At 46.1% G+C, this 6305-nt stretch overlaps 1 protein-coding gene across 1 annotated transcript in view; it reads left to right on the top strand.

The window, feature by feature from the left end:
* The first annotated feature begins 4295 nt into the window (after positions 1-4295).
* The window catches only part of LOC110521079 (frizzled-3), a 34799-nt gene continuing 32789 nt past the window's right edge, over positions 4296-6305 (top strand). The window contains 2 exon segments of the mRNA XM_090233498.1: positions 4296-4395; positions 6203-6270. The gene's annotated coding sequence lies outside the window, so the exon portion shown is untranslated.

Here is a 6305-nt window from a genome sequence, read left to right as displayed (position 1 = left end):
CACAGCTGGTCCAACTCAACTATACCCTCCCAGTGCCAACTCACCTGCCAACTGAGGTATACAGTATACATGGGGTATGGCATAATACAGTATATTAAAGTGTGGTTTGGTATGTATTCGTCATAAATCTCCTGTGACGATCTGAAGAATCAGGTTACAGTGGGTCCACTCTACAGTGTGCTCTCTCTTGTAGAGCGGGAGAGCGGGAAGTCGGCTGTTTTATGGTCGGTCGTAAAATACGCTGCCTCTATGCTCTGTTGTGTTTGAGATTGGAATGTAAACTGTGGAACACAGAGAGACACTTGGACATCAATAGTTTGAATAATTGAACAAATGTATATTTTTGAGAATGTGGGAGTGATCCGTGGACACTTAAGGGACAGTCATGTCGAGTGTGTTTCATTTGGTGATCTCATGAAGGTACAGGAAACACACATTACTGTGTTTCTCTGGTTGTGTACACTTCTCAGTTCTGGGGTTTACATCTAAATGTTATGAAACGTATTTAATTACATATGAAATTATTTGTGAAAAGATTAAATGTGATGTTAGCCTTCTAAATGAGAGTATGGATTTTCATATAAAGTTTACCTAGTTAGTGGGCACGCCCCCGTGAGTATGGACATTTACATCGTTGTCATAGAACCACCCCTTCTTCCACAGAGTATAAAACCACTTCCAACTAAGTTTACACCAGATCAGAAAACATGAAGCGGTAGGTGCAGTTGAAGTCGGAAGTTTACATATACTTAGGTTGCAGTCATTAAAACTCGTTTTTCAACCACTCCACATATTTCTTGTTAATAAACTACAGTTTTGGCAAGTCTGTTAGGACATCTACTTCGTGCATGACACAAGTAATTTTTCCAACAATTGTTTACTAAAATAAATTATTCTTTCAATAAGAGGTGAATTGATATGTCAATCTGCCTCAAACTGCCAGTAGCAAATTAAATTTTGGGGTGGCACCCAACCCATACCCCCAATCAGATGTCAGGGGTGTCCAGTGCCACCCCCTTACCTCGGGTCAGCGGCGCCGTATGGGGGGAAAGTTAGAATCGTCCTAAGGGCCTGTGACTGACAGGGGCCCTAAAAAATGATTTGAACATTAGGTACATTTTTTTTCAATATTAAATTATTAACCTATCATCATTAATAGAACATTTTAATTACAATGTACTAAAACTAATGGTTTATTTTTCTTTTCTTGTTTTTGGCAAAAAGTAAACATCCAAACCTTTGTATAAAACATTTAATCAATGCAGGCGAACTTATTCATACTAAATCAGTTGTCCCTGCCCCTGCTTGGTGCCAGGGCCAACCGATGCAGCTTCAGGCTCAGCAGCCCTGCCTCCCCATCCCCCTGAACCAGCCCTGTCTCCCCATCCCCATCCCCCTGAACCAGCCCTGTCTCCCCATCCCCATCCCCCTGAACCAGCCCTGTCTCCCCATCCCCCTGAACCAGCCCTGTATCCCCATACCCCTGAACCAGCCCTGTCTCCTCATCCCCATCCCCCTGAACCAGCCCTGTCTCCACATCCCCATCCCCCTGAACCAGCCCTGTCTCCCCATCCCCATATCCCTGAACCAGCCCTGTCTCCCCATCCCCATCCCCCTGAACCAGCCCTGCCTCCCCATACCCCTGAACCAGCCCTGCCTCCCCATCCCCATCCCCCTGAACCAGCCCTGTCTCCTCATCCCCCTGAACCAGCCCTGTCTCCACATCCCCATACCCCTGAACCAGCCCTGTCTCCCCATCCCCATACCCCTGAACCAGCCCTGCCTCCACATCCCCATACCCCTGAACCAGCCCTGCCTCCCCATCCCCATCCCCCTGAACCAGCCCTGTCTCCTCATCCCCCTGAACCAGCCCTGTCTCCTCATCCCCATCCCCCTGAACCAGCCCTGTCTCCACATCCCCATCCCCCTGAACCAGCCCTGTCTCCCCATCCCCATCCCCCTGAACCAGCCCTGTCTCCCCATCCCCCTGAACCAGCCCTGTCTCCCCATCCCCCTGAACCAGCCCTGTCTCCCCATCCCCATATCCCTGAACCAGCCCTGTCTCCCCATCTCCATCCCCCTGAACCAGCCCTGTCTCCCCATCCCCCTGAACCAGCCCTGTCTCCCCATCCCCCTGAACCAGCCCTGTCTCCTCATCCCCATCCCCCTGAACCAGCCCTGTCTCCCCATCCCCATACCCCTGAACCAGCCCTGTCTCCCCATCCCCATACCCCTGAACCAGCCCTGTCTCCCCATCCCCATACCCCTGAACCAGCCCTGTCTCCCCATCCCCATACCCCTGAACCAGCCCTGTCTCCCCATCCCCCTGAACCAGCCCTGTCTCCCCATCCCCATACCCCTGAACCAGCCCTGCCTCCCCATCCCCATACCCCTGAACCAGCCCTGTCTCCCCATCCCCATACCCCTGAACCAGCCCTGTCTCCCCATCCCCATCCCCCTGAACCAGCCCTGTCTCCCCATACCCTGAACCAGCCCTGCCTCCCCATCCCCATACCCCTGAACCAGCCCTGTCTCCCCATCCCCATACCCCTGAACCAGCCCTGTCTCCCCATCCCCCTGAACCAGCCCTGTCTCCCCATCCCCCTGAACCAGCCCTGTCTCCCCATCCCCATACCCCTGAACCAGCCCTGTCTCCTCATCCCCATCCCCCTGAACCAGCCCTGTCTCCCCATCCCCCTGAACCAGCCCTGTCTCCTCATTCCCATCCCCCTGAACCAGCCCTGTCTCCTCATCCCCATCCCCCTGAACCAGCCCTGTCTCCCCATCCCCCTGAACCAGCCCTGTCTCCCCATCCCCATATCCCTGAACCAGCCCTGTCTCCTCATCCCCATACCCCCGAACCAGCCCTGTCTCCCCATCCCCCTGAACCAGCCCTGTCTCCTCATCCCCATCCCCCTGAACCAGCCCTGTCTCCCCATCCCCATCCCCCTGAACCAGCCCTGTCTCCCCATACCCCTTAACCAGCCCTACTCCCAACTGAAGGAGGAGGTGATCTGAGCAGCATTGTGTTGAATGACATGTCAGTGGCATAATTGCAGGTACTGCAATGCATTGAGGACAGGAATGTGATTCTCCAGTCAGGAAAAATTGCACTTGACACAGAGGCAGCCAATATCAGAGCCTTAAAGGCAGAGTGGTGACCTCTTGACCTTTCCTCTAGCGCCACCATCAGGCCTTTCCATTTCCACTTTTCCAGCTGCTTATTGTCTAGTTGGAATGTATACTTAGTTCACAAATCTGCTGCTGATTTTATTATTTTGTTTGTTATATCATTCTATAGATGATAATGTTCATTTATTTTAATTGAAAAGGTTCATGTATATTTAAGTTATATTTATTTTAAGTTATTCATTCATGTTAAGAGAATTTTCCATTCAAGAATTTTACCATTAAAATGACATTTAGACTGTAAAAGATGGCTTTTAGCACATGTCTTATAGAGGGTATCAGTCTTGCATCAGATAGTGAATTCCACTGTATGCAGAATGCTGCATGCATGACTGCACAGTGTTATATTATCACAGCTCAGTGTCAGGAAATATCGTACAGTAAACATTGGACTACAAGAGAGTTGCAAGCCTGCAAAGGTAGAGTTATTTAAAGCTTTGAATGGGTCGATTGGGTTCTGGAGGTGTGTGGTTACAGCAATTGCGCAGGGTTGGTGTGGCCTGTGGTGGTGGGGCCCAATGTGATATCTTTTCATAAGGCCCAAAATCCATGGCGAAGTCCCTGCCTAGGGTTCACCTCCCCTCTCTATAAATCCTCTCACTGTCGCTGCTTTGCGTCGTCAAGAGCAACGACATGAGCGGCACAAACACCGCTTGACACACAAGGGTGGCGCTGTTGCCACCGACCTACAATCCACACACACTCACACACAAGGAGCCGCATGCATGTGCTTCGTGTTGCAATATGAAGTAATATACTATTTACTAATATACTATTTACACGTGTGTGTGCCCCACTAAAGGCCTCTTCCTGGAATAAAATAAAATAACGTAAAAAATAGAGAAATATGTTATCCACATAGTTGTTATTGTATTCCAGGTAGGCCTTCAGTGGGTCACACAAATGTGTAAAACGAATACAAAAAGTAAATTTGTAATTTCAAAACTGAAATTATATTTTGTTGTCAGTAGGCTGAGGTAAATATTAGAACATTTTCATAGGGCTACAGACAACTACTGCAAGATAGAAAAGGCTTTGGTTTCAATTGGCGCGTCCGCGTTTAATGCGCGCTCTCGCTCTTCGATAACATTATCACATTCGTAAACCGATAGGAGAGGAGGAGAGGAGTGGGCTATTCACTCATTGTTACCGGCTCCGTGAGTGGCGCAAACCCCTACACGTAGAGAAAAAACTGCCGACAGAAAGGTAAATCTTATTTGATTATGTTTTCTGTCACTCGCCTAAATATTGTATGTTTATTGAAAACACATGTAGCTTATTGCCAATACCGCTGTCGGGATGGCACTAACAATTTACCATCGGAATACGTTTATGTAGACTAGCCTTCATATATTAAACATCAGTTGAGACTAAAAAGCTCAACCGTCATCTTTTTGTTCTGCTACATTTTATTTGTCGGAATGGATAACATTGGTTTGGCCATTACTGGTCGGTGGAGTGGCCAGCTGGATTGGACAAATAATAACTACTACACTTTTATGTCGTTACTGTTGTGTCTACCGGTAGTTTTGTAATATTGTTCTAAGCATGTTATGCACAAAAAGCCAGCCGAAGGCGTGAGTAAATGCTATTACGCACGGTAATTTGACTACACTACCGGTATATACATTTTTTTCATATCACATATTGTGTCAACATTTTGGTCATCTTCCTTACATATTTGAAAGTGCACGCTGTTCTTTAGTAATAATGGCATGGTAGCGGTAGTGAAGAATGCTGTGGAAAAGAGCTTTTGGGAAGAATTATCTTCCTACAGGGTGTGTGCATATTTACAGAGACAAGATATAATGCACATTTCTGTGCTATAACTGTGTTATTAGAAGTGCTGCTGTCTTTTTCTATGTCGGTCCATTAGACAATGTTCACTGAAGTTCACAAATTAAATTATGATAGAGACCTCTGATCATTCACTGTTAACGGTTCATACACATTTTCCATTACTTTTAACCAAATGTTCATGACTATCATTATAGCCTACACGAACACGTAAGCATTATTGACACTGGTAGGCTGCTGTGTATAATCCCATGTAGTTTTGTCTTTTGATCCAACCCTGAAACACCCACGTCTGCTTATCAAGGTCCTCCGCATCCATGTGAGGTCCTGTTGAGCGGTTGATTTTTGGGCTGCACACACATGAGCTATCCTGGAGGATGGTTGACACCCTTGATATACAACATTTCAACATTAGAACCAAATACTTTTGTCTTTATAAAATAATTCCCTCATTCAATGAATCAGGGATCAAATGGATAAGATAGGCTACTTCAAAGCAAGGTATCTAACTAGACATGTTTATATATAAGGCTCAAATATACGTTTCAGGGGAGATCTATGCACAGCAAGTTATTTGTCAATTCGTGTATTAGAATATTTTGTACTTTTTCGTAATGACATGGCTACTGTTTAATAGAGGTGAATCATGGCTTTCCAATGGTGCAGTTATATTTAGTGCCAGTGGAAAGGCGACAACCACATGAATGCTTAGTTAGCTATGGTTAACTAGCGTGACAACGACTACAAGTTCTGTTTTGAATTGGCTATCTAGTTGTCTGTCATTATTTTATACGTGCTGCTGAAATGTCGCGCTCTCTCTCCTTGGGCAACGGCCCAGTCGCACTGACACACACACACACACACACACAATCACTAAAGGGTCATTTCGATAATGGCTGATATGTAGATTTTTAAATGATTGATAATATTAAAATTCTATTCCTTCATGAATTTCATTAACAAAAATATTTTAAACACATTTCCATCATCTTTTCAGGACCTTACAACCCGTCATTTGACAGTTTGGAAAGCGAATCATGCGCATTCAAGTTGGCAAAGAGATTCACAGATTAGCTGCAAATAAACTTGAACAAAGCATAATCAGGAAATTAATGCCCACTCTCCATTGCTCTTTAATGCATATCCCGCCTTCATTCTGCTTTAATAAACCTCAGTCTGTAAATCTGGGCCGTCGATAATCTACTTTGTTTTATAGAGTAGCTGGTACACAATTTCCCAAAACTGTGAAGTGCTGGTATGGCGCTCCGGACAGCTCCTGCCCAGGTAAAGCACTGACTATGATGGTAGCCTACTGTTAC

This window comes from Oncorhynchus mykiss, chromosome 4 (assembly GCF_057628025.1).
Source record: "Oncorhynchus mykiss isolate SJ-2025 chromosome 4, ASM5762802v1, whole genome shotgun sequence".
Lineage (NCBI taxonomy): Eukaryota > Metazoa > Chordata > Actinopteri > Salmoniformes > Salmonidae > Oncorhynchus > Oncorhynchus mykiss.
This window is presented reverse-complemented; position numbering and strand designations above follow the sequence as displayed.